This window comes from Hemibagrus wyckioides, linkage group LG23 (genome assembly GCF_019097595.1).
Source record: "Hemibagrus wyckioides isolate EC202008001 linkage group LG23, SWU_Hwy_1.0, whole genome shotgun sequence".
In the NCBI taxonomy this organism is placed as follows: Eukaryota; Metazoa; Chordata; class Actinopteri; order Siluriformes; family Bagridae; genus Hemibagrus; species Hemibagrus wyckioides.
Window position 1 is genome coordinate 16,680,901 of NC_080732.1, and position 12,563 is coordinate 16,693,463.

General features: G+C 38.6%; 1 protein-coding gene across 3 annotated transcripts in view; it reads left to right on the forward strand.

Moving 5' to 3' along the window:
- The window catches only part of znf385d (zinc finger protein 385D), a 69,643-nt gene that overhangs the window by 46,771 nt on the left and 10,309 nt on the right, over positions 1–12,563 (forward strand). The window lies entirely within an intron of this gene.

Consider the following 12,563-nt stretch of genomic DNA (forward strand, 5'->3'; position numbering starts at 1 on the left):
AACACTAACTCACCTCAATGTCTAACAACCTGTTTAATCTCTTTCTTTCCTGTCCTGTAACTGAACCAAAGCTCGGGTAATACTCGCATCTGATTGGTCAGATGGTTCTGATTCATTTTCTCAGCAAGGTTTCATTTCTAATATGCTGTCTACTATACTTCTATAGTAACATCTAACACAGGAACTTTTACTGCGAACGCCAAGATAGTGTCACTGGTATGGAGAAGTTTACTATGAGGTGATGCTTATTTAGCATTTTTTAGAATGAATCTCAGCACGATGGTACTCTTAGTATTGCTTCATAGAAAGATGGTAGAATGCGAATTTTCTATAAACTCCAAGAGAAAAAAATAGTCAGGTGAGGGAAGGACTGTTCCACAACATTATGGGCAATTATAAATGGATAAAAATTAAATTAAATTAAATTAAATTAAATTAAATTAAATTAAATTAAATTAAATTAAATTAAATTAAATTAAATTAAATTAAATTAAATTAAATTAAATAATAATAATAATAATGATAATAATAATAATAGGTTTATTTATTTATTGATTTATTTATTTTAAAGAGAAATTAAACACTCTGAGTCATGCCATTTTTTGGAAAATAATCAACTTAGGGATAACTCTTCCTTTTACAACCCACAACTGTTTTATACCTTTTTTTGCACAATTTACCTTTATTCATTTTAATCTTCACTTTAATTTGAAGTGACTTACAGATGAGAGATGATATAATAAAGCAGTTGGAGGTTATGAGCCCCGGCACTATGCCTTTGGCAGTAGATTTTATTTCCATTTTTATATAATCGAGAAATGTTATTTTAATTTATGTACGTATTATGTATATTTTACCCGTGCATATTGTTTTATATTGCTAGGTTTTAGATTTTACAACTGGCTGTAGCTTTTATTTATGGCAGTTCATTCAAATCTGTGTATGCGTTCTTTAATTTTAATGGATTCCATTATTCCTTGTCTACTGTTGTGCAGTCAGTTTTAATTCCTTATTAGGTTTTATTGCTTTGTTTGTCAATATCCAAGGCCCCTAGGCAAATCAGGCCTCCTGTTTAGTGATAAAGATAAAGCATTCGTTTTTAAGAACAATATGTAAAGGACTGAATGAGGTTATGATTGGCTTGAGAGTAACAAGGTGAAAAAATATATCATCCCTTATTTGCACTTCTGTCCATATTAGGATGAGCCACAAGCATAGAAAAGGACTTTTAGGTTTGATTTTCATTGTTTATCGCACTATGAATTGACAAATGACCGACATTTCCAATGAAAACACCCAAATCTGTAAGCCTGGGATAAAGCGGTGGGAAATTCACGGATGAGTAGTGAACAGAACGTGTGCATGAAATTTATCCAGCTGTAAGGACTTTGAAGATGATACGCTCTTCAGTTCAGCATCGTGAACATTTTGCTACATGCCAAGCTGTTTCTTGCGTTAAGTCTGAGTTTCTTGGTTTTTGTACAAAAAAAGTACAAAACAAAGAAACTTTGGAATGTAATTAGGATTTTTTGTGTTTAAAGTGGTGCCATCAAAAATGGCGCTCATATAAACCTGGTGGATTGTAAGCAATACTCTTAGCAACTGTGTCACTGTATATAAACACACGCAGTGAAGCATGGTGATGGTAGCATCATCTTATCCTATATATATATATATAGCATCACCATGCTTCACTGTGAAAATGATAATCCTCTTGGTGGCTTTTAAAGCAGATGTTCCAGTGGATTTAGAGAGAAACCAAGTTGTTACTCCCAGAGATGTAGTCTTAGCATGAGCCATCTAACTATTACTAATAGCCTTATGATTAGAAATCAAAAATCAGAAATCAGAAATGCAAAATGTATTTTCTTTTATTTCAGTTTGTGTTTATATATATATGTATATATATATATATATATATATATATATATATATATATATATGTTGCTTCTGGGACTAATGCTGTTGCACCTTGCACAGTTACTGCTCTTCAAGGACAGCCTCTTCTTTAGCTCTTGTTGTGCCATATTCTTTTCATTTTTTATATTTCCATTTATATTTATGGCATTTGGCAGACACCGTTATCCAGAGTGACGTACAAAAGTGCTTTGAAGTCTCCATCAGTAAATACATCAATTCTGATTCACTAGGACACAGACTGTTCGGCTGGGAGGAAATTTAAAAAAATATATATATATATAAACGAACAGGAAAACATAAGTAAGCACTAATTTATTTCAGGAAGAAGTAGGTCTTCACCCGTCGTTTGAAGACAGTCAAGACATCTAGCGGAAGTTCATTCCACCAAAAAACTGAGAAGAGTCTTGATGAGTATCTTCCTTGTACCCTGAGAGATCGTGGGACCGGTCAAGCAGTGCTAGAAGATCTAAGGGAACTGGTGGTTTTTTATAACCAAACCCTGATAGTTGGTACTTTTCCAAAACTTGGGAAACGATCCAGATTTGTTTTGCTAGCTGATTCATGTTCATTATTATGTTTGTTCAGATAACGTTCTTTAAAAGAAATCAGGTTCAGAAAATGATATACAGTGGAACCTCGGCATACAAATGCCCTCCATTACAAATTTTTGCCTTAATAACTTTGCAAGAAATTTGCGTCGGCATATGAAGCATTTTCAGCATACTAACAAACTGAACAGGCGGCTAAGTTGCGCGTACATCCGGGAGCCATTCAAAACTTGTTTGCATGAGTGGAAAGCCAACCGAAGCGAGTTCACAAATTTTACGAATTTTATTCTTCTCAGTGAAAGTTGTTTGGAAAGAGTCAACCCGCGATACCAATGTAGCCTTCAGCATGCATTCAAAAGCTAGGTGATTTTTCGGGCATTTTTTTGTTGACAGATTGGTGGCGTGGGTGGTCTGTCCTATTTTTAGCCCAAGCTTGGTGGCACGACTTCCTGTGAGGAACCTTGACCTGGAATGCTTGGCTTGGGTCAGTTCTTTGTAAGCAGCCATACAGTTTACATACGCTTCGTATTGGTCATATTGGTCATATTTTTGGGCAGCTGGAACGGATTATCTGCATTTACATTATTTCTTACAGGAAAATTCGTTTTACAATAAAAATTTTCACCTTAAGAATTCTCCTCCAGAATGAATTATGAGGTTCTACTGTATAATTGTTCAAATCATGTGATGATGCATCAGTTTCTGTTTATTAAGCTTCATAATAAACCTGACACTGATGAAGTATGGGGTGTGTGAGGTAGAGCTAGTTTAAGCATTGTTTATGATTTCATTTCTTAAGAAAATCCCATGTAATCCTTTGGGCTTCTTCAAATGGCTTTCCTTTAGTGTGCAGTCATAATAAGAGCTGGATTTGAGTGAAAAGTGCTTTATAAACACACTCTTCACAGTGAGGATGGAGCCGTTCCTCCACCCCATTATCCAGAATTCCTTAATTCAGCTTTGAACAAAGCTACCCAGGCGGCCTCTTTACATCAGGGTTTATTCGTGAATCAGAGCTTGGAGTTTTGCCCCAGCTGGATCACGCTAAGCTCCCTGGGCTGAAACTGTGTGCGTAAGCACTTTTCTGGAACTAAGCAACACGTAGCACATGTTTGGAAGTCGTTCTGGAGCCATAATTTATTACGCTTTGTGTTTTTTTGATCTGCCCGACCCGGGCTTAAGAGGTCCATCTCGTTCTCTGACAACGTCTATTTCTGCTCAAACACCTGCAACAGTTTGATGGCGGTTTTTATGGGAGAGGTGTTAGCCTGCAGTTTCTGGAGGAAATCTACTCATGGTCATAAATTACTCGGAGATTTTCACTAACAACCTCCTGTTCGTCAGCGTTCGGGTCCAGAGTGGTAAAGAGTTTCATCTGATGCAGTGTGGATCTGAAGAAGAGAAAGTAAGACAGCAGCAGAAGCGGAGGAAAGAAGCATCAGTTTGAAATGTCTGAGGATTCCCAGGTTCTTTTCCAAAAGAACAACAACTTCTTCTTCTTCATCTTCTTCTTCTAACTTCCATGCTTATTTGCATGGAATTTCTCTTCTATTGTTTCTTCTTCTTCTTCTTCTTCTTCTTCTTCTTCTCCTCTTATCTTTTATGCTTATTTATTCTCTTCTTTTGAATTTCTCTTCTATTGTTTCTTCTTCTACCTCCTCATCTACTTTTTCTTCGTCTTCTTTTCTTCTTCTTTTATTTCTTCTACTTCTGCCACATATCCTCTGTTTCCACTTGTTTACTCAAAGCTCTTTTGTTTTTCTTTTATCTCTTTTCTTTCATTATTATTTTCTTCTTCTTCTTCTTCTTCTTGTCTAATTTTCCATGCTCATTTGTTCTCTTTTTGTGAATTTATCTTCTATTGTTTCTTCCTCATCTTCTTCTTCTTCTTCTTCTTCTTCTTTTCCCTGCACCTCTTTTTGTTACTTTGTGCTTTATTCTTTTATTTTGCTTCTCTTCCCTCATTTTTTCCCTTCTCCTCTCCTCCTGTCTTCTCTACAATAGATTGAACATGCTGATCACAGTTCTTCCAGCATGCGAAAGTGACTCTCCATTTATCACCTGCAGCCGTTGCTGGCGTTCCTGTTATTAAGGGCTCTAAACAAAAGAGGGCACACAGCTCTAAAGAGCATGGTGTACAGGATGGCACACAGCTGGCAGGGAAAAGCAGGCGTGCCTCACGCCAGATGATCCCCCACTCCTCTCCTCTCCAACCTCAGCAGCGCACACATTTGTTTGTCAGAATGCCAGTCGGTGATGAATATTAATGCGCAGAGGTGACAGAGATGAATAGCGGTGGCAGCAGAAAGGCGAATTAGCTGAAGTCAGATTGGCACTGGGCCAGGAACAGGAATAAAAGGCAGAGGACATGCAGGGTCAGAGGTCAATGGTGTAGGGCTAGCATGGCTGTTTAGGGTTTTTACACAAAACTTTTATTACTTTTTGGTTGGATTTGTCTTAGTCTAAAATGATTTCTGAAGACCAAACCATAGATCCTTGGATATAGGACTGTTAAACTCCACCCACTTCAATGCTGAGCTCATTTGCATAATGTGCAAAACCTTATGCAAGGTTTTATTACTTACTTACTTTTCTGGCATATCTGCACAAAATTTGTGTGAAATACTCTGAAACTCAGTTTTTTTTTTTTTTTTAAAGTGACATTTTTAAAGAATATGGCCTTCACATGCCAATCAATTCTTGTTGGGGCGGAGCTTTGTTGACAGTTTTGTAATCAGCTGTAACGTTGGACGTTTCCTTGGATTTTCACGAAACCTGGACTTCCCCAACAAAGTTCTGAGATGGCCAGCAAAGTTTAGGGTGTGATTATGAATAGGGGCGGAGTTCGTTTTAAATTGCTATTTCAAAATTCAGGAATTGGACATTTAGTGACAAAAGTGACATTTTTAAAGATAATGGTCTCCACATGCCAATAAATTCTTGTGGGGGTGGAGCTTTGTTGACTGTTTTGTAATCAGCTGTATGCTGGACATTTACATGGATTTGCAGGGAAACTCTGTCTTTATGAGATGACCAGCAAAGTTTGGGAGATGGAGGAGTGATGCAACAATTTGAAATGTCTGAGGTTTCCTCGGTTCCTCTTCAACAGGACAATCTATGCATATTTGTTCTTTTTTTTTTTGGCCAGCAAAGTTTGGGGTGTGGTTATGAATAGGGGCGGGGTTAATTTAAAATGGCTATTTCAGAAGGAAGCGAAACTCCAATTCAGGAATTAGACATTTGGTGACAAAAGTGACATTTTTAAAGATAATGCTTTCCACATGCCAATCAATTATTGTGGGGGCGGAGCTTTGTTGACTATTTTGTAAACAGCTGTAACACTGGACATTTCTATGGATTTCCATGAAACTTGGACTTCCCCAACAAAGTTCTGAGATGGTCAGCGAAATTTGGGGTGTGGTTATGAATAGGGGCGGAGTTCATTTTAAATAGCTATTTCAGAAGGAAAAGAAAGTCCAAATCAGGAATTGGACATTTAGTGACAAAAGTGACATTTTTAAAGATAATGGTCTCCACATGCCCACATAAATTCTTGTGGGCGCTTGTCGGAGCTTTGTTGACTGTTTTGTAAACATCTGTATGCCGGACATTTACATGGATTTTCAGGAAACTCTTTATGAGATGACCAGCAAAATTTGGGTGATGGAGGAGTGATGCAACAATTTGAAATGTCTGAGATTTCTTAGGTTCCTCTTCAACAGAACAATCCATGTGTATTTGTTTTTTTCTTTTGGCCAGCAAAGTTTGGGGTGTGGTTATAAATAGGGGTGGAGTTCATTTTAAATTGCTATTTCAAAATGAAGCAAAAGTCCAATTCAGCTGAATTTTGTCGTGCTGCATCGTTACTCCAGGTTACTTTAAAAAGCAGATTTCAGAAGGCATTATTAGCATTGTGGCCCTTTTTATTGTTTTGTACCCACTGAGATCGATATTTTCCAGAGATTTTTACTGTAATTGATAAAACAATGACTGAACTTCTGAAGGCTTGAGGTATTCTCTTCTTTTTTCTCCTTTCCTCTAGATAATGGATAAAGGGTCAGAGATCACAGGTTACCAATACAAGATTGGCTTGTATTTACTGTAGGTTGTCGTCAATGGAATGATGGCTGAAAATAACGTCTATAGGTTTTTCAGACTGTTGAAGTGAAACAGAGTCGCAACCGCGACATAAATGGGCATTTTGTCCATTCAAATAAAACAGAATACAACTGGTTAGAATTCAAATCAAATGAGGAAGACCAACGATCTTGGCACCTCTCCTCAAACACGTTCCTCTCATCAAAGCTCCTGCCAATGTCTGCTCTGTTATATATCACTACTGGCCACTTTCTTTGGAGGCACACTGCATGTGGCCTGACTTTTCCAGACGTCTCTGCCAACCAGTTCTAAAGTCCATATCCGATCTTTTAATGGTTTTGGAAACATTCTCGAGATGTTCGTTGTCTGGAGCTGAAATCGTTTGGAAGCGGTGGTTCAGTGGTTACGGCATTAGACTATAAGGTTGGGAGTTCAAATCCTAGGACCACCATTCCTGCCACTGCTGGGGCCCTTGAGCAAGGCCCTTAATCTTCAGATATATAAATGAGATCAATGTAAGTCGCTCTGGATAAGGGTGTCTCCGAAATACTGTAAATGTTTTCAATTACCAGAATGAAACATACAGTGTTTTAGTGTATATAAACAGAGGAAGCAGTAAAATTTCAGAGAGTTGGGAGAGGAGCAAAGCAGGTCTAAATGCAACGAGTTGATTAAACATTTAAAATCTTTCTCTCTCTCTCTCTCTCTCTCTCGTTTTTTTTGAACAGATTCAGTACTCTCGTGAAAATGTCAAACTATGCATGAGCACAGACTGTGATTAGGTGAACTCAGCTCTGAAACATTTTAACAGTTTCTTGGCTCATTTTCTGCAACGTCTGAAATGTTCTTCTGTCCCAGCCGAAGCAACACATCACGACAGTTTTACTCCATAATGAGAACCGTAATGATGCAAATATCACTTCTCTTGCCATCACGTTCTTCTGAGTCACTCGTAAGTGTAGAGTTTGGACTTTAGGTTATCTGTAGTCCAGGAATCCTGAATGTGGAGGTACGATTGTTCTAACATTTAAACATACTGAAGTACTTAAGAGTCTATAAATAGTTTTAACTGATGAAAAGAGCTGAAAATAAGATCCCCCGCATGCCTGGCTAGTTTGCTGAGCTACATTAGCAATAATACCTTAGCTAAATTAGATAGCTGATTAACAGAACATACCAAGAACACCATAATTCTTTAAAGTTGAGGGCAAACATTTAAAGGCTGACGTTTCATTTCACGTGGAGGCAAAAATGCGATACACCGTCCTGTATGAACTGATAATATATTTGTATATTTTTTTCTCTCTTGAAGATTTCCTTGACCAAGAGTACCACTATTCTGTTTCCTCATTTCAATACCACTCTAGTGCAAATATTTTATCAGTTATCAGTAGTGATTATACAAAGCCACCCCCCCCCCAAAAAAAGAAAACCCCAAAAATGGTTAAATAAATTCTTTCAAACATAAAATTAGTCACACTGCAAATCTACCAACTGAAAAAAAAAATAATATACATAATATTAAATAAAAAAATAAATATAATCGAAAATAATGAATAAAAATAAACATATACATGTATATTCTGTAACAAAATCTGGAATTGAATTTGAAAAAGAAATATATATTTTTTCTTTTTTCCTTAATGGAAAAGTCCATTTTTGTCTATCTATCTAACTATCTATCTATCTATCTATCTATCTATCTATCTATCTATCTATCTATCTATCTATCTATCTATCTATCTATCTATCTATCTGTCTGTCTGTCTGTCTGTCTGTCTATCTATGTACCTGTCTATCTATCTATCTATCTATCTATCTATCTATCTATCTATCTATCTATCTATCTATCTATCTGTCTGTCTGTCTGTCTGTCTGTCTGTCTGTCTGTCTGTCTATCTATCTATCTATCTATCTATCTATCTATCTATCTATCTATCTATCTATCTATCTATCTATCTATCCAGATCTGCTTATATGGATGCTGTATAAATCCAGGTAATTAAAATAAAATGATTTTTTTAAAGAATGCATCAATTCAGAACTCCAGAAAACACTTTTCTCTGTTTGAAACATATGATTTATTCATTTTTCCTCACTGAGGAAATAAAAAATTATTGCTAGGGGAGCTCAGAATTTTAGACACTTAAGTGGAATGAGATGGTAAGTGTATAAACAAAATGTGTGTGTGTGTGTGTGCTTTCCAGTTTCACTGTGATGCACAAAGGACAGCGAGGTTGTTGCTATAGATTAGAAGATGAGTCAGCAGCCGTCTGTGTTCTGTGTGTGTGTGTGTGTCAGAGAGATGTGCCTATAGCCCCGTCGCCATTCCTCAGTTCCACTCCAGTGCCGCAGGAAATGTACCCTGATATTAGCTATTAAAGAGCAGATTGTCAAGGGAGCAACGCCAGCTCTGACAGCTGTACAATACAGAGAGAGAGAGAGAGAGAGAGAGAGAGAGAGAGAAGGAGCAAGAGAGAGAGAGAAGAAGAGAAATGGAGAATAATGAGAAAGATAGAGAGAGGTTTCGATTGAGAGTGAGAGAAGACGTGAGAAGCAACGTTCAGCTTGTTCAGTCATCAGCACCAGTGAAGCTGACATCTCTCCCAAGCAGCTCCACACGTGAACACCAAGCACTGGATTGGAAAAAGTCCTTACACACACACACACACACAGACACACACACACACAGACACACACACACACAGACACACACACACAGACACACACACACAGACACACACACACACACACACACACAGACACACACACACACAGACACACACAGACACACACACACAGACACACACACACACAGACACACACATACACACACACACACACGACAGCTTGGCAAAACTGATGACACCGCTGCAAACAAAGTCCAGTTTGCACCCAGAGAATTATATCCCCTCCTCTCCTCTCCTCTCCTCTCCTCTCCTCTCCTCTCCTCTCTTCTCTTCTCTCCTTTCCTCTCCTCTCCTTTCCTTTCCTCTCCTCCTCTCCTCTCCTCTCCTCTCCTCCTCTCCTCCTCTCCTCTACCCCCTCTTCTCTCCTCTACCCCCCTCTCCTCTCCTCTACCCTCCTCTCCTCTCCTCTCCTCCTCTCCTCTACCCCCTCTCCTCTCCTCTCCTCCTCTCCTCTACCCTCCTCTCCTCCTCTCCTCTAACCCCCTCTCCTCTCCTCCTCTCCTCTAACCCCCTCTTCTCTCCTCTACCCCCTCTCCTCTCCTCTACCCTCCTCTCCTCTCCTCCTCTCCTCTAACCCCCTCTTCTCTCCTCTAACCCCCTCTTCATTCCTCTACCCCCTCTCCTCCTGCCCTCTCCTCTACCCTCCTCTTCTCTCCTCTACCCCCCTCTTCTCTCCTCTACCCCCTCTCCTCTCCTCTACCTTCCTCTCCTCTCCTCTCCTTTTCCACTCATTTTATACAAAAGACTCCTGAATTCTGCATCTTTTTGTATTGAATTTTTTGAACAGAAAATGATTGAATCGAGTGAAGCTGTGACAGGAAATCTAGCGCCGCAGGTCTGATCATTAATAACAAAATACAAATAAATTCCACTATGCAGAAGATCTTGATCTTAAGTTCTCTTCCACAAGCTGACCTTGCCACTGTCACATGTGACTTATTACAGACTTAGACCTAGATCTTGAATCAAATGGTTTACTCCCAGTAATACATATCCCACTGGACGAGACCACATTTAACCTTTAATCACTAGGAACTTTCTAGAAACTAAGTTACTCAATAAGTACAGGGAATGTTCCTACTGTGTTTCTACTGCATCTGTACTGAATGACTGACTGGGAGGATGGATGGATGATTAGATGGATGGATGGGAATCTATATTAACATATTAACATATATGCACACATTAACAAATATGTTTCTGAAGAAAGAAAGAAAGAAAGAAACATAAAAGAAAGAAAGAAAGACAATTAATGAATGAATGAGTTAATTAATTAATTAATGGGAATATGTATTACCACACAATCAAGCAAAGAAAGAAAGAAAGAAAGAAAGAAAGACAATTAATGAATGAATGAATGAATTAATTAATTAATTAATGGGAATATGTATTACCACACAATCAAGCAAAGAAAAGAAAGAAAGAAAGAAAGAAAGAAAGAAGACATTTATGAGAATATGTTTCTAATGACAAAGTTAACAAATGGATGGAAGGAAGGAAGGAAGGAAGGAAGGAAGGAAGGAAGGACGGATGGATGGACGGACGGAAGGAAGGAAGAAAGAAAGAAAGATAGAAAGAAAGAAAGAAAGAAATATTGATTAACTCCAGGTAATCTGCAGGAACCCACATGCTTGACTATGTTTTTGAATGCAGGTGGACGTCTATATCAGAAACTGAGGGAATGGAAAAGCGATAAAATCACCTTCTTGAACACTTATTACAGAGCAAGCAGGACTTCCTGGGACTGACTGCACAGCAGCACATATTGGGCCCCTAATCATTTTAATTAAAGGTATTAATCCAGCATCACGGAGGAAACATAATCAGAACCCGGGGGAATTGTGAAGTACTCAGCATACTAACGAGGACGGAGAAGAGTTTAATACGACGTACTGTAATTAAAGCAATGAGATTGGCAGCCTGCTCTTCTTCCTGAAAGGACAGTGAGGATAAAGTTGTAAATGAAGCAGGTCAGAGGACCGGTGTGTCTCGCTGTCTCATTCAGCTCTGTCCTTCATCCTATGTGTGTGTGTGTGTGTGTGTTCTGGAGATGACTGGGAGATTGATCACAGTCATTACAGACATTAATGAGGAGGAGCGAGTTCCTTCATTCGCTCGTTCTCCTTTTCTCTTCACTTCTGTGCTGTTTCAGGTCAGTGTGGATCTGCGGATTATGGATTAGCATCAGAGTGACAGAGAATCAAGGCTGCCCTCGTTCTCGCAGTGCAGCCCTTAATCACTTGTTTTCAAAGGCAGAATGGCTCGCTAATTGATTTATAGAGAAAGCTCGCTCGTGTAGAGCCGGTCTTATGCAAGAACACCTGCGATGTGCTTTTTTTTCCCACCAGCTACTTAGGTCTGTCTGTGTCAGTCTATCTTCTGTGAAAATGTGGAGGCTGGAGATAATTAGGCTAAATTAAGGAACATCTATGTAAGACTGTTGTTATGTCTGAACAGTTAGTTATGCTCGTTTGGTCATGAGCTTGAGTCATTTCTGTTCAAGATCCCAGTATGGGTTTCTCCAGTTTCCTTCTACGTAACAAAAACATGCCGGAAGGTGGACTGGCCACTCTGGATTGTTCCTAAATTTGGGATACACTCCAGATGCAATGCAACCACCAGAACTGCTAATAGCATGAGTTTCCACAGCTGTTCGAACCTAAGTTCTTCTAGTTCTGTCTAGATTTTTCTCTAGGATTCTTTGTTTCCTAGTTTCCCTCTTTCCTTTAAGATACTTCTTATTCCAGTTCACAAGCTTCCAAGTTGCTTTTGACTTATGTCTGCGTATCAGATTTACAATTCCTGTCTGTTCTATGACCCCTGCTGATGCCTGACTATAATTCACACATAGGACTCACTACAAACACTCTGAATGTCCAAAAACTCCTCAAGCTCTTATTTGTGACATGCTGGAAAAAAGAATAGCAGCAACAGTTGGCTTAGACTGGAATTCCAACTTTAACTGCATAAATTATAAGAAAGGATGCGGGACAACAAACAACAGAAAGTCAAGGGGCTTTTTAAAGGCTAGTTAAACCAACGAAATCTTCCAAAACAAAAAAAAAAGAAAAGAGGAAATACATCAAAAGCCATGTGTGTCATTAAACCAAAAAAGACCTACATAACTACAAAATACAAAACACAATAAAGTAGGAGCCAGGGAAATACTAGGCAAGCCTAGTGTTGCTGGTCCAAGGTTCCCTGATCAGACAATCAAGACGTCATTCATATCAACCATGAAGAATGGTGAAGCAGTGGAATATGGAAAACACTGGAGGCAATAAGTTTCTTTTGCATGATGTCTGTC